This window comes from Dermacentor variabilis, chromosome 11 (genome assembly GCF_050947875.1).
Source record: "Dermacentor variabilis isolate Ectoservices chromosome 11, ASM5094787v1, whole genome shotgun sequence".
Classification (NCBI taxonomy): Eukaryota; Metazoa; Arthropoda; class Arachnida; order Ixodida; family Ixodidae; genus Dermacentor; species Dermacentor variabilis.
The window spans coordinates 119,538,847-119,563,578 of record NC_134578.1 but is presented as its reverse complement, the minus strand read 5'-3'; the positions used below and the strand labels follow the sequence as shown (position 1 = coordinate 119,563,578).

The 24,732-nt window shown below is 45.6% G+C and overlaps 1 protein-coding gene and 1 long non-coding RNA gene across 2 annotated transcripts in view; one reads left to right on the top strand and one right to left on the bottom strand.

The window, feature by feature from the left end:
* Positions 1-1,657, top strand: part of LOC142564146 (uncharacterized) — a 46,010-nt gene extending 44,353 nt beyond the window's left edge. Inside the window, exon 5 of the transcript XR_012824504.1 lies at positions 1,390-1,657. The gene's annotated coding sequence lies outside the window, so the exon portion shown is untranslated. The remainder of the gene's footprint in view (positions 1-1,389) is intronic.
* Positions 14-23,687, bottom strand: LOC142564147 (uncharacterized). The gene is made up of 3 exons (XR_012824506.1): positions 23,594-23,687; positions 20,453-20,530; positions 14-158 (listed from the first exon to the last, which is right to left on the bottom strand). It is a non-coding gene; the product is annotated as an uncharacterized LOC142564147 (long non-coding RNA).
* Between the last annotated feature and the right edge of the window lie 1,045 nt (positions 23,688-24,732).

Here is a 24,732-nt window from a genome sequence, read left to right as displayed (position 1 = left end):
CAGTGCATGTTCATTGCAGGTAGTTTTAATCAGCTTATTTAAATGTCTTGAGCTTGCAGACATCAGATCCTAAGAAAAGGGGGTGGGGGCTTTGGCTGCAAGGTTATTAAAGATCCTGGTATTCCTGGTACGTTGATGTATTACAAGTCTTCAAAACCCTGAAAAGAAAAAGTGGAGTGGTAATCAAAACGGGTGGTAACTAAAGCTATGGCATGCACAAATGCAGCTACTCAGCATACACCAATTCGAACCAAAATGAGGCATTTCACAAAATATGGGACAGACCAATACTGTTCCAACACAGCTTTTGAAGACTATGCATACCAGTTGTAATTGAGAAACGGGATTTGGTGTGACAGCTACTGATGACACAGTTTGCAGCTCTCCTTGTACCTGATAATGCAAGATTTAAAGGGACAGACAACCATTTAGAACATGAATTGAGATAACCCTGCTGATGGAAAGCTTGCCTATTGCACTGGTTAAAATCGGCCATGTTCTCATTAAATGTGGATTTATACTTTTGATTCGCCAAAAATATTGAAGGTGACCTGTGGCACCCTATGTGGCAAAAACAAGAGGCCTATAATGTGACCTGCTATTAGTGTATGTGCTTCCTGGTCTTTTCATTGGTATTGAAATGCAGTACAAATTTTTATGTTATAAGCATTTTATAACTTGCAATGTGCAGATAGGCCTTTGTTTGTAGTGAGTACAAAAGTGGCGCTGCCTTTGATGAGTTGGCTTGGCTTGTTTATCGACAGCATAACAATGACGAGGGCCAGCCAGCCATGACGTAGGCATGCACTTAGTGGAAAAACCTACAAATATAACATCTGTACAACAATGCAAACTTATTGTACCAGCTTTTTATTTTCAAAAATGGCTTAAAGCTCAAAATGTAGGTGGTTAACCACAGTCACTCCCTCTTGTGAAAGTAGAATGATGGGCGGCTTTCACAATTGCCAAGGTTAGTGATCGGCATTGCTGGAGGAGGGACTCTTTCAGAAGCTGTCAAACCAAAAGTTATGGTTACAAAATATCCATGTGCTCTTAGAAATAACCACTGCATCTATAAATACTACCAAGGGTGAACTTTGCATAGCCATAAAAAAATTTAGGTCCTTTTAAATATTGTTTGTCAGTCCCTTTAAATTGAACAGGGCTCGACAAAATGCTACCAGGTGCAATCCACATCCCAATATACATCTATTTAAATATCTACAGCGGGATACCCAATGGCCCAAACTAGTAGACATTTTGTCTCATTGGAATAGTGCAAGTGCAATGCCACCTAGAACAAGTTTCAAGGCCAGAGTGTGATATTCTTTAGTCCTGCTGCTGTGCTCTAGGAATTTCTGTATTCAGCTCGTATGCCACTTATTGCAGAGGGAAAAACTGCCATCGATTACACCAAGGTTGCCATCGAGGTGAGTCACTTGGCCCCGACAACCTACAATACCTACAGGACGGAAAAGAAGCGAAGGTCGAGTACAACATTGGTAAAGAGCCTGAAGACAAAAAATTGTCAACAGTGCCATTTGACACTCGGCAGCCGTATCTTGCATCGCTCCCAGGTTTCACCGTGGAATACGTATGAATCTTGGTGACAAGTTTGCATAAGGTCAGCCATACCTGCTACATTCGAAAGGATGTTTTACGTGACCCTGAAGTCTACAATGCTATGTTATCACCTGGAGCTGGCTGAAAGAATGTGCATCTGCCTGGCCATCACGGCATTCCGTGGCCATTCAGCTAACATTGTGCTCTCGTTCTAGTGCGGCTATGGCTCATCAAATGCTGTGAACTTGTTTCATGCGTGGCCGTGGAGTGGAACACTATCTACACATCTTCATCCCTGACAGTTTGAACAGCCAGTGAAGTCGCTCATTGACGTGCAATTTTATCCTTTGCTTATGGTACATCAAAAATTTGGTGAAACTGCAAATTTTTTTTCACACTGACGTATGTCTTGTTCTTAACTATTGGTCTTTCACAGAAATTGCTGAAAAATCTGAAAGAAAAAATAGATGCATAAGGTTTGCAAATATGTTGCTGTGCACCAAGAACACATGACAGTTACATAAACTTCATCCATCTGAGCATCTAAGGTGGGGAAAGTTGTTATATTGTAATCAAGAACAATCCCTGGCTGTAGGCAGCAGGATTGCTAACAGCATTGAGCGCCGCAGTTGCACGACCTCAGACAGTGCTCAGCGAAGCGCTCTACCCGTCATCGGCCCGTCGTGTAATAAACCCCCTTTATGATTGGTGCAGGTATATTTACCAATGCGTTGACGACCCATCTCTAACAATGAAGGAAACTAGACGACATAGTTCTCGAGGCAAGAACTGTGGAAGTTTCGAAATGCCGAAGTCCTCGTTCCTTACCTGCTAATGTTATTGACATGTTTGTTGAAGGTGTCGCTAAAGGCACTCTTGTTGATACCAGCGCAGGTGTTTCTGTCATGGATGCCACAATTTGCCTATTCCTTCGCAAGGTAACGACGCCTCTTTCTGGATTGTTGCTTCAGGCTGCAAGTGCTCAACCGCAGCCTGTACAGCCCGCGTCCTGATATAAGATGTTATGTACACTATAGAATTTGTAGTGCTCTCATCGTGCTCCCGCGCAATTTGTTCTAAGATGCGATTTTCTCTCTTCCCCCAACACTGTAATCGATTGCGCTCGTGCTGAGGTTGAATTCACCCAGCTCAGTGACCTCACCTTCATTGATCCTCATTCTTCTGCTAACCTTGTCGTCAAGGGAGACACCAATATACCGCCGTGCTCGTCAGCACTTGAACCAGTCTCATGGTGTACTATCTACGATGGAACGGCCTTCTTCATGCCGTCTGACCTTTCATTGTCCGAAAAGCCCTTCCTCTGCCTTTTGCTATTTTTGCCCTCGCCACTGGTCTCAGCACAATGCCCGTTTATATCCCTGCTCACATTGCTTCGTCATGAATGCCTTGGCCACGTTGAGGCCATCGACTCTATGCAGAGTGTATCCGTACCCAACAAAGTGCCCCCTGCGGCTGTCCTTGACCTGAGCACCCTCTATGCTCCTGATGCAACATCTACAGATGTCTTCAGCCCATTCATGGCCTAGGATCTGACACCCTTGCAGCGATCCCAGCTTCTTACAAGTCTGCAGCACTTCCAAAATTCGTTTGACGTCACACAAGCATTTTTAAACTGCACATCGACACCGACTCCCAGCGTATCCGCTGCGGAATGCCGCATCATTGCCGACTAGGCCGAAAACATGCTCAGCCAAGGCGTGATTAAACCTTCACAGAGCCCATGGGCTTCTCCTGTGGTACTTGTCACAAAGATAGACGGTTCCATAGGCTTAAACAAGATTGCCGCGCATTGATGATGCTCTGAACTGCTTACACAAAGAGCCGAGTTCTCCTCTTCATTGAACTTGTGGTCAGGCTATTGGCAGGTCCTGATAGCAAAGGCCGATCACCCAAAAACTGCTTGTTACATCAGATCGCCTATATGAGTTCACTGTCATGCCTTTCAGACTTTGCACCATGCCTGCTACATTCGAAAGGATGTTTTACGTGACCTACACCGCCTTCAGCACAAACAGAGTTCCTTAACCAACGCCGGTCTGCAACTTAATTTCAAGGAATGTTGCTTTGCCGCATGCAAGTTGACGATCCTCGACCACGTGTCCAAGGATGGCATTCTTCTAGATACTGAGATATTGCGGGCCGTCTGTGCATTTCAAAATCCCACTACAGTGAAAGAACTTTGCAGTTTCATTGGCTTATGCTCTTATTTCCAGTGCTTCGTTCGAAATTTTGCCCAGATACTATAACCCCTCACTTTACGGGACCCTGAAATGATTTTGATGATTTTCTACCAACTTACCAACAGTCGTTAGAGTAGGTCCTTCTGATCATCAATTGACACATCTAAGTGCTCCACGTAAAGCGTGTAATTTATCATAAGGTTTTAAAATGCACATCGCTGCCGATCTCGGCACACTGCTCGGCGGAATTTTAAGCCGCCCCTACCCATATGACGCCAGTGGGGCGAGCTATCCGATTGGCTGACCAGGGCGCGCGCAATCGATAATTTTTCCAACTTTATGGTCAACAAATGATGTTAGTAATACAGTAAAAACGCGTTAAGCCGTACCCGCTTAAACAGTAGTTCCGTTTTAAATGTAGTAAAGTGAAATCCCTGACTCAGCGGCCATTGAACATAATGCATTTTGTATCCGCATAAACCGTACCAGCTTGTCGCGTACGTATCAGCCTCAGAGATCCGAACGCCCTCCAAGCGCAAACGCAGAGGGCGCTTGGAAGGGTGCAGCATTCATCCATCTCCCCATCCGAGAAGCCACATCAACATCACTTCGGCGCCGTGCCAGAGAGCGTTCTTTATTTCCTACGAGAAAGCGTTGTGACGTCGTGCAAGCTAGGACTCTCGTCATGCCGAAGCTCGGGCAAAAACACCGCGTGCTTTTAGCATTCAGGAAAAAATGGACATCGAACGTGGCATGAAGAAGTCGGCGCTCGCACGCGAAAGGGATTTACCTTTAACTACCGTGTGTGGCATATGGAATGCAAAGGAAAAGTTGTTCGGCAGTGCTGCTGCGACCGCAAAAAGATGTCGTATACGAGGTTCAACTTTTCCTGACGTGGAGGCGCTGGTGAACTGGTTAAAAGCAGCACGGTCGAAGAACTTCCCTGTCAGCGGACCCCTACTTGTGGAGAAGGCTCTGGTTTTCGCTTCGCATCTGAACCACGATGACTTTGTATGCAGCAATGGCTGGCTGGCGAGGTTCAAGGCGAGGCACGGCGTAAACACAAGTCTTTTCAGGAGAAGGTGCCGCTGGCGACGTGGATGGGGCAGAACAATGGCAAAGTGGCCAGCTGAGGCACATCCTGACCGACTACGCGCCCGAAGATATCGTCAATATAGATGAGTCGGCGCTAATATTCAAGCTGCTGCCAAACAGGACGCTTGCGTTTAAAGGTGAGACGTGCACCGGCGGCAAGCATGCCAAGGACCGGATTTCGGTTGCGTTCGGTGTAAACATGTCGGCAATTGAAAAACTTCCACTTCTTGTGATCGAGAAGTCGGCCAAGCCGAGATGTTTTAAAGGGGCCAGACTGCCCTCCGGAATTGTCTACCGCAGCAACACGAAAGCGTGGATGACGTCGAAACTTCTTGAAGAGTACATGCGCCTCATCGACCGCCGTTTCGCGGCGAAAAACAGAAAAGTTGTTATCTTGGATAATGCCTCGGCGCATGTCGCGCTTGATAACCTTGCAGCTGTAAAATTGGTGTTTCTGCCTCCTAACACCACAGCGATTGCACAACCCTTGGACCAAGGTGTCATTCGGGCTGTGAAACAGCTTTACAAAAAGAATCTGCTGCGCAGAATTCTTCTGGCCTTTGAGTGTGGCAAGATTTTTTCAATTGATCTGCTGGGGGCAGTTCACCTGCTCGAATACTCGTGGCGCCATGTTGAATCGGCGACTATGCAGAACTGCTTCAAGCGCGCTGGCTTCACGGTGTGTGCGGGTGACGCCGAGGATGCTAGCGACGCAGTCGACCAGTCTTCTGGCGCCGTCGACCAAGCTTGCGAAACACTGCTCGCCCAAGTGCTGGAGCGGCACGGTGTTACCCAAGGCATTTCTTTCACCGACTTCAGGGACATCGATAGCGATGTTCAGATTCTCCGGATATGTCCGACGAAGCTATAGTTGCCTCTGTTGCCGAAGTGTCGCGTAACGACAGCGATGAGGACGACAGCGACAGCACGGGCGATCCAGGCCCGACAATGGCAGAAGCTGCACGTTATGTCAGCCTCATGCGGGTGTTTGCCGAGAAGAGGGGGCTGGTGGAAAAGCTGGCTCGCGGCTTAAGTGGGTTTGAGGCGGCTGTCGTTGCTGCCAGACCGCTGCGCCATCAAACAAAGATCACAGACTTTTGTCGCCCAAAATGAATAAATAGTGTACGTTTTTTGCCCTTTCATTGCATTCTCTCCGAGTTCCGTTTTTGACAGGTAAGTAGGCGATCTCACACTATTTCAGTTAAGCAGTACTACCGTTTAGTACGTACCTTTTCCGAGCTCCGGCCAACTACGGTTTAACGAGGTTTCACTGAAGTTGGAATGTTAGTTAATTTGTTTTTATAAAGAGAAAATAACATAAGGAGAATGCACAAGAACAATATCCCAGTACACAGCAGGTGTCGTCTGCTTGTGTTACGTGCTCGGTCTTTGACGAGAGCTCCGCCATCAGTGTCGGTCTGTCTTTCCGCGAGCACTATGATTCGACTTTGTTGCGTCGTGGACCACAAACGTAGCAACTGGCAATATGTCAAGCTGCGACATCGTGTCCCTCTGTAAGGCAGCAGACAAACTAACTGGCTGCTGCGCATCGGGTTGCCGCTATCCGATCAGCACCACGATTTGCGCGATTGCGGCCGTCACTTTACACCGGAAGATTACAAGGCCTGGCCGTGTCCCCTTGTGTCGTTTCAGGGGATGAACAAAAGCGCAAATGTGCATGGTCTGCATGGTGCAGCCACCTGTTGGCGAAAACTCAACCAGACACAGTATCAGTAACAAAATGTATTCTTCTTTGCTGCTGGTGTAAATTTTTCGCAGGAGTGTAATCGTTAACACGTTTTTGCAAATGTTTAAAATGTTTTACACTCGGTTAGAGCAATATTAGCTCTTTCTTTGGCTGGTTAAGCTCTGCGCCAAATGGTGGCTGGACCATGGATACCGATCAGGTATGTCTACGCTGAAGTTCCTCCATCAGTTTGAGTTTGTCACCACCGTTCCGTCGAAATTCGCAGCTCGCCAGTGGTTACCGGAATACCAGACATGTTCGGCGCTGCGACAGAATGCTCGCCACGCACGCTGCTTCGATAGCTCTCGCTTGGGGTCGAGGCCAAGCGGCTAGCGGAGAGGTTTCGCGTGGGCGGGGGCGGGTTCCAAAACAACCGGAAGTGGACGATGTGACGTCGCGTTGTGCCACAGAACCAGTGAAGGCGGAGCTTAGCCCCGATTGCTCGGCGAACGAGTTGAGGAGGGAACACATGGCTAGGGAGGAGGGTAACTTGTAATCGCTTGTAGCTCCATTAATACGTAACGCTTCATTTAAGTTGTGGTGTGAATATTCTATTAAACTATACCCTGCGCGTCTACAAAATCTGTCCGAATCGTTTCTGGGGCCCTTTAACTGCTTCGTGGCGCCATCATGGCCCCTGCCTGCGACCATGCGTTCACCATCTTGCGCCGTCTTCTCACGACGGCACCTATTCTTTGCCATTGTGACCTTCAAGCTCCTACTGAAGTACATACCGACGTAAGTGTTGTAGGCCTCGGTGCTATTCTCGCACAGTGTCATCCTGCTCAGCCAGAATACGTCGTGGCTTATGTGAGCCACGTGCTGACCAAGGCGGAGGGCAATTACAGCGTCACGGAAAAGGAGTGCTTTACCATCGTCTGGGCGCTTGGCAAGTATCGCCTTATTTATAAGGCTGCTTTTATGATGTAGTGACCGACTGCCATGCGCTGTGTTGGCTTTCGAATTTAAAAGACCCCTCTGGCCGCCTCCATCTAGCTCGGCATCCTGCTTAAGAGGAAGCTTTAGCTCAAGTGCTCCTATCTAAATACATGTAAAAGGAGAATTCGTTTTTCTCGGCAACCACTGCACCAAATTTGACGAGGTTTGTTGCATTTAAAAGACAAACTTAAAATCTAGTGACTGTTGCTTTCGAATTTTTGAGTTAGATCGTCAATTTTTTATTAAGAATTGGCAAAAATCGAAACTTTTCAAAAAACGAAACTATCAAGTTTACAACTCTGTAACTTAACCACTAAAAATGATAATACAATTCTGTGAATTCAATCTAATAGTACCTCTAAAGCGGACAAAATTGATGTGTTACACATGAATATAAAAAAATTTAATCATAAAGAAATACAACTTTTGCAAAACCGTTGTAACCAACGTAACAAATTCACGTAAGATGTAAAATGACATATTGAATTTGTCCGCTTTGAATGATCTAATGGATTCCGTTTACAGAACCGCGATATCGGTTCTTGATGCAGAGCTATGAATTTATAAACTTCGTGCTTCTATTTTTTTTCAGACGGTCAAATATTTGAAAATCGTTTTAAGAAAATTCAAGCCCTAAATCGAAATTCCGCTTGCAACAGTCACTAGAATTTAACTTTCTCTTTCAAATGCAACAAATTTCATCAAAATCGGTCCAGGGGTTATGTCATAAAAACGTTTTTGCGTTTTACATGTATTTGAATAGGCCGCGTCGGAGTTGGGCCCAAGCTAAAGCTTCCTCTTAAGAGGAAGCTTAAGCTCAGGTGCTCCTATCTAAATACATTGAGAAGGGTAATTAGTTTTTCTCGGCAACCACTGCACCTAATTTGACGATGTTTGTTACATTTAAGAAAAACTTAAATTCTAGTGACTGCTGGTTTAGGACTTTTCATTTAGGTTGACAATTTCTTATCAAAAAATAGCCAAAATTTTCAGGAAACGAGACAATCAAGTTTAAAACTCTAACTGAACAATGAAAAATGACATCACAATTCTGTGAATTTCTACTAATGGCACATCTACAGCGGACAACATTGATATGTTACACATGAATCTAAAAAAATAGTATTATGGAAATACGGCTTTTGCAGAACCCTTGTACACATCGTAACCAATTCACGTAAGATACAAATTGACATACCAAATGTGTCCGCTTTGACTGTTATAATAGATGCCGTTGACAGAACCACGATATATGTTCTTGATGCAGTGCTATCAGATTGTAAACGTCGTGCTTCTATTCTTTTCGAACTTTCGAATTATTTTAAACGAAATTCCAGCCCTAAATCGAAATTCTACTTCCAACAGACACTAGAATTTAACTTTCTCTCTCAAATGCAACAAATTTCATTAAAAGCGATGTAAAGATTATCTCAGAATAGCGTTTCTGTTTTACATGTATTTGACTTAGCTAAGCATTCCTCTAAAATATTTTGTCGAGGGATCAAATACATGAATAATAATTGCATTGCCAATGGTGCTGCAAACGAATTCTAGAACGCTGCGCACTGTCAAAATAAGTAGAATGTCATCGTTCCAAAAATTGTGCCCAAAATAACTGATATCAATACTTCCATTTAATTGTCTATTCAATAAAGAAAATATCACACTATTTTTAGAACTATTTCAGTTCAAAAGCAGCAAATCAGTGCATGCCGCTGATATGAAAAATGTAAAGGCCATGAAATGAACAAGTTTAGGACAAATCTGTTAATGAAACTTTTGTCATTCAAGAACCGTGTTTACATTATGTGCGTATGCAACGGCCAGTGAAAAATCTCGATGACGTTGGCATTCATTCCAATGTATTACGCAGGAGCAGCTGTCACCGGCTGTGTATCGTAATTTCACCGAAATTATAGTCGCAATACAGAGCACGTATAATAAGCAGGACTTCTGCACAATATACAAGGGCGAGTCAAATGAAAGTGAGCCAATGCGAATATATGACAAACGGGGTACTTTATTTAAAAGTAGCCTCCATGAAAATTTAGACATTTGTGCCATTGACTGAGGAGTCGCGTGATTCCAGTCTCATAAAATTCCTTAGGTTGCTGCTTTAAAAAGTCTGCAACTGACTCTTTCACGTCATCGTCCGGCACATATCTGGTTCCCTTGAACAGCTTTTTTTTTTTTCGGTTGCCCCAAAATGTGGAAGTCGCAAGACGACAGGTCTGAGCTGTATGGCGAATGTTGCAGCGTTTCCCACTTGAACTTTGCCAGTTTTGTATTAAACACATCAGTGATGTGAGGACGGGCATTCTCGTGGAACAAGATGACCCCATCCGTCAATTTTCCACGTTGTTTGTTTTTGATTGCAACACGCAGCCGTTCCGGCATTTCACAGTATCGGAAACAATTTATAGTCTCTCAAGATTTAGCAAATTCTATCCGTAATGGTCCCTGACGATCGAAGAAAAAAAAGAAGTCAACAACACCTTTCCAGCAGAAATGATGGCCTTTGCTTTCTTTGGGCGTGGTGAATTCGAATGTTTCCACTGTAAGCTTTGCCGTCGTGTTTCAGGCTCGTGATAGTGACACCATGGCTCGTCCACGATCACAATTGCAGGCAAGAAGTTGCCACCATCATTGTGATTGATACTGGATCAGATGAGTCAAGGCAGCGCCGAACCTCTCAGTTTTCTGCTGGTGGTTCGAAATCTTGGGCAGCCATTGCGCACACAAAAGCCGATAACAGAGATGTTCATGAATGATGGCGTGAACCGAAGCTTGACTGAAGCTTGACACACGCTTTGCCAGTTCGATGCTTATCCTCCGTTCTTGTCTCATCAGCTCATCAACCTTTGCAATATTGTTAAAGGTGATTTCACGATGGAATTTAGCGCCGTTTTGAATCGTCCTTGCAATTTTCACGTCCTTACTTTGAACTGTGTGCTCCATCGCTTAACATTGGCCAATGAAATGCGATGTTCAACGTACACGGCAGCCATACGGCGTCTATTTCTTTTTGGAAAATACCTTCCGCAGTCAAAAGCTTCATGGCACCACGCTGTTCAACTTTTGGAGCTTCCAATGTGTCGCGCAACCATGTTCAACTGAATATATGAAAGCATTACAGAACCTTTATCCTCACACCTGCGTCTCACATCCTGTTCTCCCTCTCATCCCTCTCTTCTACGCACGTGCCTCGCAAATAATGAATTGAACTATTATTGCGTGGGGCGGGTTAGCTCAGTTTCATTTGATTCGCCCTAGTGCATTACAAATGCAAAGATGCAATGGGATACACAAATGCGATGATAGAGCTTGATAAAGGGCAAGAAAGTGTCACTGGAAAGAAAGTTCACTGCACGTATACATGAAACCTCGCAACAAGATATATAAATATATCAAAAAAGTATCCAATAAATCTACGTATCTAAGAAAAAGTCACGGTATATAACGCGTCAAACAAGGCAAATAAACATGTTGCAAATCAGATTCACAGAATCCTAGATACCACCCCCATTCCATCCACTGGCCCGCCAATGTATAGCGCGCTACGGAAGACGGCTAGCTTGCTCTCCGCTTTTCTCCTTTGCGCACACAACACAGTCACCATCATCGGCTCACCCATTCCAGCCCCCCTCCCCTTGCGCTTTCACTCGCACATACAACATGCGGCGCTCGGTAACATTGTTGTCGCTCTTGGTCTTTATACGAAACATGAGGGCGACGACGACGGCAGGAAAGCACCTGGAGTATCCATATAATTGCTATCGCAATAATATAATAAGAGTATCCGGCAACTGAAGCGTCCCGTGACTCATTACTTTCCGCAAACGAAGAAGTATCAAAATCGAACTTTCACCCGACAATTCGCTGCGCCACAACAATGTACCTTTTTTTTTTTTCCTTTTGTGGGGCGGGGGCACCGAAATGAAAATACGCAAAGGAAAATATGTTGGCCACAATCGAATGCCTATACTGCGTACCTAATGTGGCTACAGAAGAAATATAGAAAGAAACGTGAGACGCTTGGTCCGCCAAGAACCATACGCATACTGCTCGGTATCCTACACCGCCAAGACAAGGCTTTCTGGAGAGGTTGCGCTCAAGCGAACGCGGTGCAATCCGTTGAGTCCCCACAGTGATGGCAGCGAGCGACCTTTATTTCTTTTTCTCATGTGGTAGCCAGAAAGCGTCGAAAACTCTGCCAGGCAAAACTCCACTCGGCCAGGGCAAACCGAACCGAAGTGCGCAGCGCGGTGGTCGAGGCAACACGAGAAAAACGCATGCACTCTGGCTGCCTCTGGCAGCCCGCGGGTAGGGTAGCGAGAACAAAATGAAGACACCCAGTGTATCCTCATGAATAAAAGTCAAAGTAGAAAAAATAAATAAGAACGTAGTTACCTTGGCTGGCTTTAGTGTCTTGACATGGGTGCTTTGGCAAAGGTGAAAAAATATTTTGATATTTTTTCATGTGACATGACGGCACAAATGAACCACCACAACGCTTCGTCTCATCGGACCTTGCTGCGTGCTTTGTCAACTTGTCTAATAGTGTGTTGATTTGGGTTGTCTCGTTGTATGTTCCGATGTAAGACTTTAGAATAGTCAATGAACCTTTGGCGTGAAATGTTTATAAAAACATTAAACCCACAAAGTTCCGAAATTGAAAATCTAAAGCACAACTTTGGAAATGTCAACGCAGCTTTCACATCAAAAGTTTGAGATTTATACCCATAAAATTTCGGAATTGATATCCATGCGCTCTGTGAGATGCCGCGGCGAGCCTGTTTGTCAACAAAACGCCCTTGAAACTTTGGGGCTCATATGGGGCTAATTGCTGTTATGCGACTCCCGGTACATGGGCGTTGCTGCGAAATCGAGCCCGAGTTCGCAATGTTCGCGGTGAAATGCATTTTAGAGCATGAAAATGACATTCTAGACAAAATCCAGAATGATTTTTGGCGCCGGAGGTTGCTTTGGTCGGCGGTGCATGGACAGCGCGAAAAAATTTCGGAGGGGGGCGGGGCTGAAGCCTCATAAGCCCCCCCGGCTACACCCCTGTGCTGCACTCCCAGCTGCTACAGAGCAGGAAATTGCCTCTTTTATACTATGCTGTTTTGTGCTTGGTCATAGAGGCCCTCGTGAACTCTTCAGCAACCGAGGCTGCGCCTTCCTATCTCTATCACCTGCAAACCAATGGTGCCACGGAACACTTTAATCGCACCCATAGTGACATGCTCACTATGTACATTGCATCCAATCACTCCAATTGGGACGTAGTCCTTCCATTCGTCACCTATGCCTACAATACCGCAATGCAAGCCACTACCAGTTTCTGCCCCTTCTACTTTATGGCCGTCATCCTTCTCATACAATCAATACCATTCTGCTCTGCCGACCAGGCCCATCAGAATGCTTGCAAATCTTGGATGCTGCAAAACAAGCTCAAGAATCTTGTTAGTTGGCCCGCCGGTTCACTGCGGACGATCAGAAACGCCTAAATGAAAACACAATGTTCGCAACTTGACTCCAACCTTCTTAGCAGGAACCCTCGTTTGGTTTCCCGCACAGACCCGCACTTAAAAACTTCTTCCTAACTACGATGGACCATACCGCATTCTGCAGCGAACTTCTCCCTTCAACTAACTCGTAGAGCCCCTGGCATGCGTCGTCATAACTGCAAAGTCGTCCATGTCCTGCGGCCTCATCTTCAGACTAAGAATGCCTGGACGTAGGCAGGATTGCCAACAGCATCATGTGCCACAGATACAAGCTTATGTTGAATTCCAATGTTGAATTCCAATGGTAATGGCGCGCGCTCGGCCGGATCATGAACGGAGTGCGTCGTAATGGCGATAGAGTGCGACTGTCAACACACCGTTTTAAGAGACAAACGGCACAACTGCATAAGCCTACACAAATGCTGCAAATGTGTACTATATAGGCACAAGTGCTCCAGATTCAGCTTCACTGCAACCAGCATGATGCCCTTTGTCTATCAAAATAAACAATATGGCAACTACTGTGAAGCAAACATGAGCAACAACGTTGAGCTTGAGGGTATGCTTCTGAAAAAAATTACAAGGCAAGCAACTTTATTATTTGATGTATGGTAACAGATTGTTATGCTCATTTCTTTGTCTCACTTCGCACAGCCAATAGGAAACCCTCAAATTAATGTTCAGGTCCGGAGAGGTAGAAAAGCTTCCTGATCTCAAAAGATGCTTACCTAAAGCCTGCGCAAAGCTGCAGAGCAGATGCTTTCGCAGTGCAAAACCAACGATAGCGATACGGTGCCTATAAATGCTGTAATCAAGACCTGGCCACTGAGTGAATGCCCACATTAGAAAGATTGTTTTTTCGCAGGAAACCTTCCGTCGAGAGTTCCATTATCGGTTAAAAATGTAATGTGCGATTTAAGTTCGCACGATATTGCAAGTAATACAGAAAAAGCTATGGCATTATGTTTAACAACCACTTTAAGTAGTCAAATCTCTCGAATTTGTTGCAATTAAAGGAAGCTCATTGAATGGAGTGTTTATGTGCAGTGCATGTACTGAGCTAACACGTGACGAGTTGCAGAAGTGCAGCTTAAGGGCAGCATGGTGCATGCTGCCATAAAGCCGCAGCTTAATTCAAAATTTGCTTGCAACTCGCACCCAAACTTTACGGTAGATTCCACTGTATTGCACAGCTGCAGGCAATGTGTTGCAGTCATGGGAGAGAAGCATCACATGCCGAGCACTTTTAACGCCAGTGGCCACGTGGCAGAAGCTGGTGTAACTATAAAGGTGATGCCTCGGAGATTAAGCCATGCGCTACCTGATCATGAAGGCATTGGTAACACTATCAACAAGCTAAGCGGGCTTAGCAGCCATTGGCATACCGACTTCAACTGATGCCTTGCTGCTGTTGGCGTCGTAAAGTTTCATGAAATAATTACAAAAAAAAAATCATGGCATTCTACATGCCAAAACTACGATCTGATTATGAGGCATGCCACAGCGGGGGATTCCGGAAATTTGGACCACTTGGAGGTCTTTAACGTGCACCTAAATATAAGTACGTGGGTCTTTTCGCATTTTGCCCCCATCGAAATGCAATCGCTGTGGCGGGGATACAATCCTGCGACCTCTTGCTTAGCAGCCCAACACCATAGCCACTATGCAACCACGATGGACTACAATAATTACTAGAAAGAACTCTGGTGCTAGCTATTGTGTAAGGGAGCTTCAAGTGGGGCTCGTTTAAGTTCAGCCATCATGGGAATGATGGGTAGTACGTGAATTTGCCTAAACTTAAGTCATTTTCAACAATGTATCTTGTGGTAAATCGTTAAACATTAATAATGTCCAATGGCAGCAGCTGAACACAGGACCTGTTACACAGAAGCCAGATATTGATATCATTACACTACAGACCCATGCTTCGACAGTGGCATAAAACAGCCATATGAATTTCTTGCGGGCAAGCCACGCAATTCAGATGCTTAGCGCGTTTTGATTTGGTCACCTGAACAGGCCAAACTGCTACAATTATTAGGCTGTGTGTTCAGTCTTCTGCCCTTAGAAAGTAAAGATTGGTCTCAAATTTACGACAAGGAAAGCAGATGAAGCATAATAAACAAATCCCCAAGAATGTCCAAATCCACGTGCACAAAGAACAGAAAAATCCATGTACTATTCACAATTCCCATGGTGGCTGAATGTTTGCAGTGCCAGGGTTCCATCTAGTAATTGTATAAAAGTCTATATAATTGACATCACCACATGTCATGGGGGAGTAAAGTGTGGCACCTAGACCAACAAACATTCAAGTATGGTTGGTTACTTCATCCCCCCCCCGCCAAAAAAAATGTTGCAGAAATGGGAAAACGCCATGATGTTAGCTTTGGTGAGGTTTAATGACATGAACAATGTGCCAGACCAAGCTGTGATTGAATTTCGGTAATTCTGAAGGGTCATCATTGTTCGTGACGGGAGAGTAAAGAATGTAATCGCCTGTGAATAGTCTCGCTTTTTTCAACATCAGTGTTGAACTTCCGTTGATTCAACTCTGGTTAATTCGATCCCTACCACGGTCCCAGCTGATGCCCATACCTTTCTATGGGTGCAAACATCTGTTGTTTCGATCTCAAGATTCATCTTCGCCGAATAATTCAAACTAACTTGACTGGTCAGCATTGCCACAATACAGCCATGTTATGTGGAAAAGCATAGCAAGACTGAAAAGGGCGGGGCCACCATCATAGGACATGGTACACACTCCTCAAATATACAGGTGCACACACTCCATTTCTGGTCACAGTATGAGCACCCTGTTGCCCAATTAGCACACAGGCAGCCATTCGAAATCATTTGTGAGGTTGCTGTCCCGATTGGAGCCCTCGATTTGCCTCCCATGTGTCTCCTATACAAGACCATTAATGGGGCTTTGTACAAGTTCCAATTATACGCACGCACGTGGAGAACACCACCCGTGTTTTGGAAAAATTGGAAAGAACAAGGTGGTAAGACAAAAAAACAAAGTCGAGGGGATGTTTCCAACGAGCAGAGGTTAGTCGAAAATTCTAAAGGCTTGTTGGTAAACTTATTAGGCATCTTTGTGTCCGTAATGTCAGCATGCATGCCATAGACAGCATGCCATATGCTGCATGCTATGTGCCATGTGTGGCACTTATTCCCACTTGGTGTTTCACCGCAGAACACGGATGTATTGCGGCGAAGCGAAGTAATAGTACTGGCGAACAGAGTCAAAGCTTTTTTTGCCATTTGCTTCATTTGACCAGCCAGATAGTTGGACCAGTTCCATCAGGATTGCATCAAGAAAAGACTAAAAAGCGCCACACACACCCTAAAATGTGCAGTATTCCCTGCTGCCATGAAAATTCCAACCCAAGATGAAAAGCACAAGCATATTCAGGTTTCCTCAGGATGAGAAGCTAAGCAAAAAGTGGATATGCTAAATACTACAAGAAAACTTCATTCCTCACCATTCCAAGATGAGTAATATCAAACCCCTTTTAATCATTGTTGGCATACTTGCTTTTCATTATTTATCAGGTATGAAGAGCATTCATTCAGTACTCAAAATAACCTCTAGCTAACATATTATGTGTCTTGCAGAGAGCTGTTACTTGCATGCAGATAAGTCTTTAGTATGTCCGCAAGCAAAATATTTTATACGAAGACATTCAGAAGACAGACCGTCAACAAGGTGCACAATAACTGCACCATTTCCCAGTGCTCGTAAAAAACGGATGGCAACTCTTCACATTTTGACACCTATGATGATGGACATACATGTGAACTTGTTCTTAAACATGCTGTGGTTAAAATACTTGCCCGATCTATCTATCGCCATGTTGTGTCCGGCGCCGGTGTTTGCCTTAGCGGCTCTGCGTACGGAGTCTAGTGGAGGCTCAGAAGTTCAAAATGCCAGTGTTGCATTTATATAAATATGCATGCCATATTTCCTGGTGACATCACGGTGGCATGAACCATCCCTCGGGCTGGCGACATTTAGAAGGCGGAGCGTTGTGGGCATGCCCCGCTCCTTCATAGGCTTTGCAGTGCAAGGCACTGAAGGAGTGGAAACACCACTAAGGCTATTTGATTGCCAACAACTCCGCTTCTGCCAAGCGCATTGAAATGCTTTTTGTGACAAAGTATTAAAGCGAAGCTTTCTTTGCATCTTCCTTCAATTTCCCCACTACTGCAGCTGTGGTTGCTGCTGTCTGGCACACCGCGTCGGGAGGGAGGGTTCAATGTGTTTTTACAGGACAGGAGTGAGTCGGAGGAGAGGCAACCCGACAAACTCGTTAGGACCCCACTGCGTCGAATGTGCACAATGCCCTCTGGAGCTCCCTGGGCGTCGCCACATTAGCCTCATGACAGCTGTAATTATCCATTACTCCCGTCAAAAGCATCCTGGAAAAAGCAGTTCTCCCCTTTCTACTAACACGCAAGTCCACCGGTGCACAAGGGACATAGATGTACCTTATTGACTCGCATAATGATCGCACTTCATGTAAAAAAAAATTGACGCAAATTCAGGGGTGCGATCATTACGCGGGTTAAATTTCCCGCAAGTTTTTTTTTTTCATCCCGGTTTGCTGCGGGATGACAACAGGTCAACAAATAGGCGGCTGCCGCTATACGTAGTGCGGGACACCAAAACAAAAATGGCGGCCAGCAGAGCAAGCCGAACACGCGGAACATGATTTTTTTTTCTTCTCGTGAGTACATTACATGCATTGAAACAGTTTATTTCGTATCAGTAATGAATAATATAATTAATATTGGCAAGTTTGCAGCAATAACATAGCCATGTCCACTTTGAGAAAACAGAAACTGATGGGCGCGCTTAGCTGCCAGTGACACAGAAACACATGGTGGACATGCTGCGGTATTTGTCTTCACTCCTATCCTAATACGGCACGTTTCCGCTAAGGGTGGGCAAATAGCTCAGCTGTGTTACAAATGTCGGTGTGTGAATAGGAGACACTTCTAACGTAAACTTTGCTGCTATTGTTGCCGCTCGCGATTTGTTGTGTGTCCACAAGTGCAGACGAGAAGAAATGAAAGGCGCCTTTTTTGTTGTTGTTGACCACAACCATTATAAAGCCTGCACATAATAAAGGCAAGCATGGTTGTAGCTTTCTTTTTTTGTCATGGAAGTGCGGAAAGTGATGAAAGAGATGAAATGGGGCATCTGCTTAAGAATGTTTGGTGCGTGCAGACCGCTTGGTTTGTCTTCAAGAGTTGTTCGCGTAGCATTCGACAGATGATAAGTGCGATCATTATTAGCTAGACTTGGCACACGACATATCGCTGCGGCAAGTTCGGGTACAATCATTACACGGGAAATTTTTAAAATCGGATTTTGATGACAAAATTCGGGGGTGCGATCATTATGCGAGTAAATACGGTAACTGTAGAGAGGAGGGGGCAGTTTCCATACAAGGGATTGAGGAAGGGGTGGATAAGGAAGCGGTGCCGTGAGAAGGCAATAAAAAGCTGCTAGTATAACACGACAGCGGTTGTTGGGAAGCTGTATGAACTTAAGTTCAAGGTACAGTACAGTACGTTTCTATTTCTGAAAAATAAGCACCACGCAAATATGTGAAGCGGACAATTACGCAGAGCAGCATTAATTAAAGTGCACTGTAGGGTCCAGGCGACATTACGGAAGGGATCGTATGTCAAATCAACACTTCTGAGCCCGCCGAGGTAGCTCTGCAGCTATGGCATCGATAGAGGTCGCAGATTTGCTGCCAACTGTGGCAGCCGCATTTCGGCTGGGGCGAAATAGAAAACGCATGTGCACTTAGATTTTGGGACATGTTAAAGAACATCACGGTGTCAAAATTCAGAGTCAAAATTCATTTGTCCCCAACAACGACAAGATCGTCTGGCTTTAATTTGGGCGTGCTGTGGTGAGGAGTGTGCAGAAACAGAAGACATTGTTTCTTCCTCCGAAGTAGCTCTTCCTAATGCTGAGCTCGCGGTCGAAGCTGCAGTGTGCTGGCACTAAGAGTAACAGTTTTCTCACTCTGTTGGCAAAGTGACGAGATGCTCACTGACTAAAAAGTGCTATGGCATCAGGACTTTTGTGGATGCAACGTCATTCTCAAAATAAGTGAGCAGACAGCAAGCACAGTGAGTAGCTCATAACTGAAGCTGCTCCATCTCAGGCAACATTTTAGTGCGTCCTTAACCGTACCGATTACTCTCTGCCAAAAGCTTCCCCACCGGGTGCACATTCAATGAAGTGCTATTGGATTTGGGGGGCACTGGCATAGTCCTGGTTGTTTTCGAAAAGGGAGAACAGTTGATTGGCACTGCATAAAATGCTTTTATGTTGTCGAAGTGCATGACAGCAGAAATTTCATCACATGCTGCGAAGCACCTGAAGACAAGTAAAAATGCTTGTGCTGTTGTCTGGTCAACTCCAGGCGTACTGCCCTTGTCACAGCACAAGAAAAGACCTGGATGTATACTTTTGCATTGAAGGGTGTTTCAGCACATCAGTAGATTGGCCCGCAGAAAATTCCTACCACTTATAGTGGTGCTGCAATTGCCGGCATCAAGTCGATGAAGGTGAGCTTGGTTGGAGATGTCCTACGGTCGCATACGACAGTGGTCAGGGTTGTGATGTCCCCTATACAATAGCAGTCGTGCTGCAACAACCCAAACCAGGGTGGCTGTACGTAGCGGTATTTCTTAATGGCAAAGCTGCTATTCTTGTGGTGCTTGTTGTGGTAGCTTGTGTCTTGTTCTTTGTTGAAGGTCTAACGAATGCCTTGACTCTGTCAATATTCTGGTGTTGGGGGTACAGTTCCGAGCATTGATTCACCAGTGTGGTGTTGTCTGTGCGCCGCCACGGTGGTATGAGGTGGAAAAGGGAGATTTTCTCAGCTGTGGTTGTAGCGGTGCTAGGGCAGGCTCCCAGTTGCCCTGACTGTGCAGTAAGTAGCGCAAGCGGGCAAATGCGTATGGGTCATCGTCCAAATCGGTTTCTACGACACGGCTGGTCACAGACATGTTCCATACACGTTGACTGGCGACAAGTTTGGCATCACAGAAAATGATAAATATTCGATGGCGGTTGACCAACTTGCGGTTCTAACTAGTCGTCGTTGGGGATTAGCTGACGCTGTGCCAAGCCTCGGTCTTGACACTTCTGTGGCTCCATGCGCTGCATTGGTGTGTTAGAGAATTGCAGGAAACTTGGTCTGGCAACAAGCATATCGACATCACCAAGAAGATAAGTGCCCTGTGCACATGACTGACTTGCATTGGTTTTTTTTGCATGTTTCATTAAAAATGTGTTGTATTTTTCAATTAAACCTGTGTGGACATAACATCAACACACTTTAGAAGTGAGATTCACTTACAACTTGGACCGAGGTTCGTCTGTAGACATGATACAAGAAGGTTTGGATGATCGTGGAGTTGCCAAGGCCTAGTGCAACCTATGGGAAAAGTAGAAAAAAAGTGAAAACCAATTTGTGTGCTGCGCGACACTTGCAAGGTGAACACTCCGATGTTATCTCTGCACAGTTCAAGCATGTCCTCCTGCATGGAGGCTTTACTCAAATAGAACAGAAAACTGTTTGAATTAATAGAAAAGAAGCATACTTTCCACGTGATGCCTGTTCTAATCAAGGTCGCTGCAGACTTCGACAGCGAAGACACCGTGTACAAGGCAGACGGTTGTCTGAAATTGTTGACACAATGGCGGTGTTGCATGGCTAGCCAGATAGCTTTAGGTTGGAGACGGCTAAGCTCCACATAAAAGGACCAGCTCAATTTTGGCTGCAAGCTCCTGTTGAAAACCTGAAGACATGGAGTGAGTTCAAGATTGCATTTAGGAAGGCCTTTGTCGGCGAGACCAGCACAGTAGAGAAATAGAAGCAAATGTGCACGCAGATGAAAGGTGAATTCACAACCGCATATTTCACACAAGGTGACTATGCAAGGCACTGGGCCTGGGGACACGAAGGAACAGATCTGCATAGGTCTGTAGTCCAGAGACACCTCTTGTTATCAGAAAAATTGCACAAATATGATGACGATCTGTTGGCTGATTTACAATGAATTGAAAGAATACAAAAAGCCAGGGTCCTGAAGGCATTGCAATGGGACAAGCCAGACAATTGGCATGCCATGATTCCTCATTTCAAGCAATCATGCTCGAGACCTTGGGCTAGTTCACGCTTTCCACAGCAACCAGCTACTGAGCCCATGAAGACCTGAGCAACATTCGTGCAGGATTGCCATGTGAAGGAAATAACATTAAATAGCCAACAGACCCAACTAGTGTGAACAAAGCTGCTGAAAGCCATCAGCGAGATAAAGGAAACAAACTGTGACAGGCGTAGAATTTATGCAAGAGACTGCACAACAACAAACATTGTTGGTAACTGCCTAGAGGACTACCAGCAAGAGTGCACGTGGCACAGCTAAGTTTCTCAACACAGCGCCAGTCATTGGCTCTTTCAAATTATCGTTGAGCTATCCAGGAAGCTCAGACTGCAATATGCATCACCCAGCTGTTTGGAACCAGCAGCATTGATGAGCCTGTGCACTCCACAGGAACTAAGAAACGGCTGACATAGAATTAGGACATTATGTGCAAACAAGTGAAAGTGATAGTTGTTGACAAGGCATTGCTTGTTGACTTGTTGGTTGACAGTACATGGAGAGATCAAGATCGCAGTGTACCTGCACATAGGGAATGAACTGAGGATTCATTAAGACAGATGAACTACCCTTTTGTAATATCAACCAGGCTCGGAACAAAACAGCTGAGGAACCACTATAATGTGAAAGAAAGAGCTGTACTGCGGAAGACGTGTGTGTTGGATGAAGGAGGCAACCGCTATTGAAGATGAGAGACATCAAGCATAATGGGGCTGATACAGGAGTACTGCTTTGCATTGAAGGCTGATAGATTGAAGTACCTGTGTCTAATGATAAGCATGAAGACCCAAAGCTGATGAAGGGAAGTTTTTTCACATGGTGAACTGTTGCATGAGGACAAGTTCCTGTAAAAGCTGCACCTCAGCAGAAACCCATGAACAACAGCATGATGAACACTGGGGAGGACATCAATGTATAACAAAGAGAGGCACTGCTGAAACAGATGAATGAGTACGTACCAGGATTGCTTTGTATTGAATCTATCACAGCTGCGGTGTACCAATGAACTCGAAATGTCGATTACAGAGGAACCAGTGTGTAGCAGATCATAGAAGTCAAATGCAGCGGAAAGTGAAGCAATCCAAGAGATTGTCAAGGAATGGAAGGCTACTGGCATTGTAACTGAGAGAACATACACCTGCGCTATTCCTGTTCTGCTAGTAGACAAGAAAAATGGAGAAAGACGTCAAGTGGTAGACTACTGACAGCTCAACAGTTTGAGTGCGCCAGAATAATTGATGACCAGCTGCAACAATTCTCAGGCGCAGGAATGTTACGTGTGTTGGACTATGCAAACATCTACCTCCAGATTCCTCTGAGAGGAATCGAACAGGACTGCATTCATAATTCCAGTTGAAACTGGACACTTTGAGCTACGGTGTTTGGGCTAAGAAATGCTCCAGGTGCATTCTAGCAACTGATTAAAGTTTTTGGTTCTTCATGGCACACAGTGGCACTGTGATACATGGATGACTTGTTGATCCCGGCTAATGACTGGGAAAACCTTCTAGATCACTTTAACCTCGTGCTCACGTACTGCGACTTTCCAAGTTGACCCTTAAGCTGTGTGTCAACAGGTGTTTGAGCGTTTGCGCCGGCGTTCGACGACTAACCAGGTGGTCGGCCTGGGTGTACCGACTGCTGTCCTCGCTAACTGACGGCTGCAGTTTGCAGTGATCCAATGACGGCGCGGGAATTAATACGGAAACGAAACCGGCTGATGGCGCGGCAAATTCTCTCGTGTAACTGTTGAGCCCCGGTGAATTTTGCTTTGTATTTGTCATCGATCACGAGCTTTCAGATCTTGGCGATGATTTCAGTGAAGAACTGTCCTTGCCATGGAGTGAGAACTTGCAAGTCGGTAGACGTCGGTTTGGTCTCCTACAAAACTTCCGTTGCGGCGGCGATGACTCGGAAAGCGGCGCTTCGATCATACCTTTCTTTGCGCGGGGTGCAGCCATCGTTCTTTCTTTTTTTTTAATCGCCGATGCAAACACTGCAGAAACGGCTGTTGGAAATTACGGTTGCGAAGTTGCGCTGCATAATTTCTAATAGGACACACAGGTCGAAAACGCAACACACGCTTGTGTGTGAGATGGTCTTCCGTTCGTGTGTCCTGTCAAATACGCAGCGCAACCTCGTCTCCATGATGAAGCAACAAGCCTAAAATAGAGAGTTTTAGATTACAGGGTGCAAGCCATCGGGCACAATAAAGAACGCAAAGCGAGCTTAAAAGAACGCGAAGGACTCACAATGGAGTTTACGTCCCCAAACCCAAGCTGCCCGCCCGCGATTTTACCCACAAAAGCCGAGAAAGGAAAAACGTGCCTTACCTGCGTCTCAACCGCCATTACCGTCCTGGCAATCGCAAATCAAATCGCCGCCGCAATGACGCATCGAGCAAGAACGTCCGAGTTCGAGAGTACCTTTCTCAGAAAAGTAAAAAAAAACAAGCGTCTGATGCGTCACATCCGGTACAAACGTATTCACCTCCTTTCTCACCTCCTTTCACCTTGCGCATGCGCAGCGACCTCGGAGCACTCGGGGGCGATGTTCAGGTGCGTTTTGCGGCACGCGGCAACGGCGCGTGGAGTCACGCGCTGTCTCGTTCCATTCGATACTTCTCGTGACAACGCGCTCTCCATTCTGCTGATTTCGTGTTCCATCGGAAGTGTCTCTTTTCTTGCGCCACTGCCGACCACGCTCAGGCATGTCGGATACGTACGAGGAGCTACTCGTGACTGTGAACACTATAATACTTATTTGTGCTTTACTTGTGCGACGCCGACGTGCGAGAAAGCGGACGAGAATGTTTAGGGTGCGCCCTATATGGCAGTACAGGGACACCGAGGGCCAGGCGCGTACTCTGCTTCCCCGCCTGCGCGCGAGAGACGAAGGATACTTCAGAGAGTAAGTGGGATCGATAACTACTTCTTCTATTAGGTGCGTGCCACCTGCAGATCGTAGAGTCTCACAAATGATTGTGCCGTTTCTTGTAGCTACCTGCGAATGCCGCCGAGTGTCTTCGACACTTTGCTCGGTCTCGTGCGGCCCCTGATTGAGCGGCAGGCGACACCGTTCCGGGATCCCATTTCTGCTCATGATCGACTAGCAATGACGATACGGTAAGATTTATTTCAATCCTATTTCTTTCTGTAATGCAGGAATACCGAATGTATGCTACACTTGTACCGACACCTAAATGGAATCCTATTTACGCACGGAAAGCTTAGCGCACAGCCCGTGGTTTCAGTGCGAGATCAACGCACCGAAATGCCTCTGTCCCGTGCATTGGTGCACGCTCAAGAACCGTAGGCGACCAAAAATCCCCTCCCCCCCCCGCTTCTGCACGCACGCACACGCTTACTTATGGCGTGCCATATTATCAGTTCGTTGTTCTCGCACCTCAAGCCCGAGTTTATCATCATTCAGTATTTTCGGTTGTGCAAAAATGAACAGGCTAGTCAGCAAT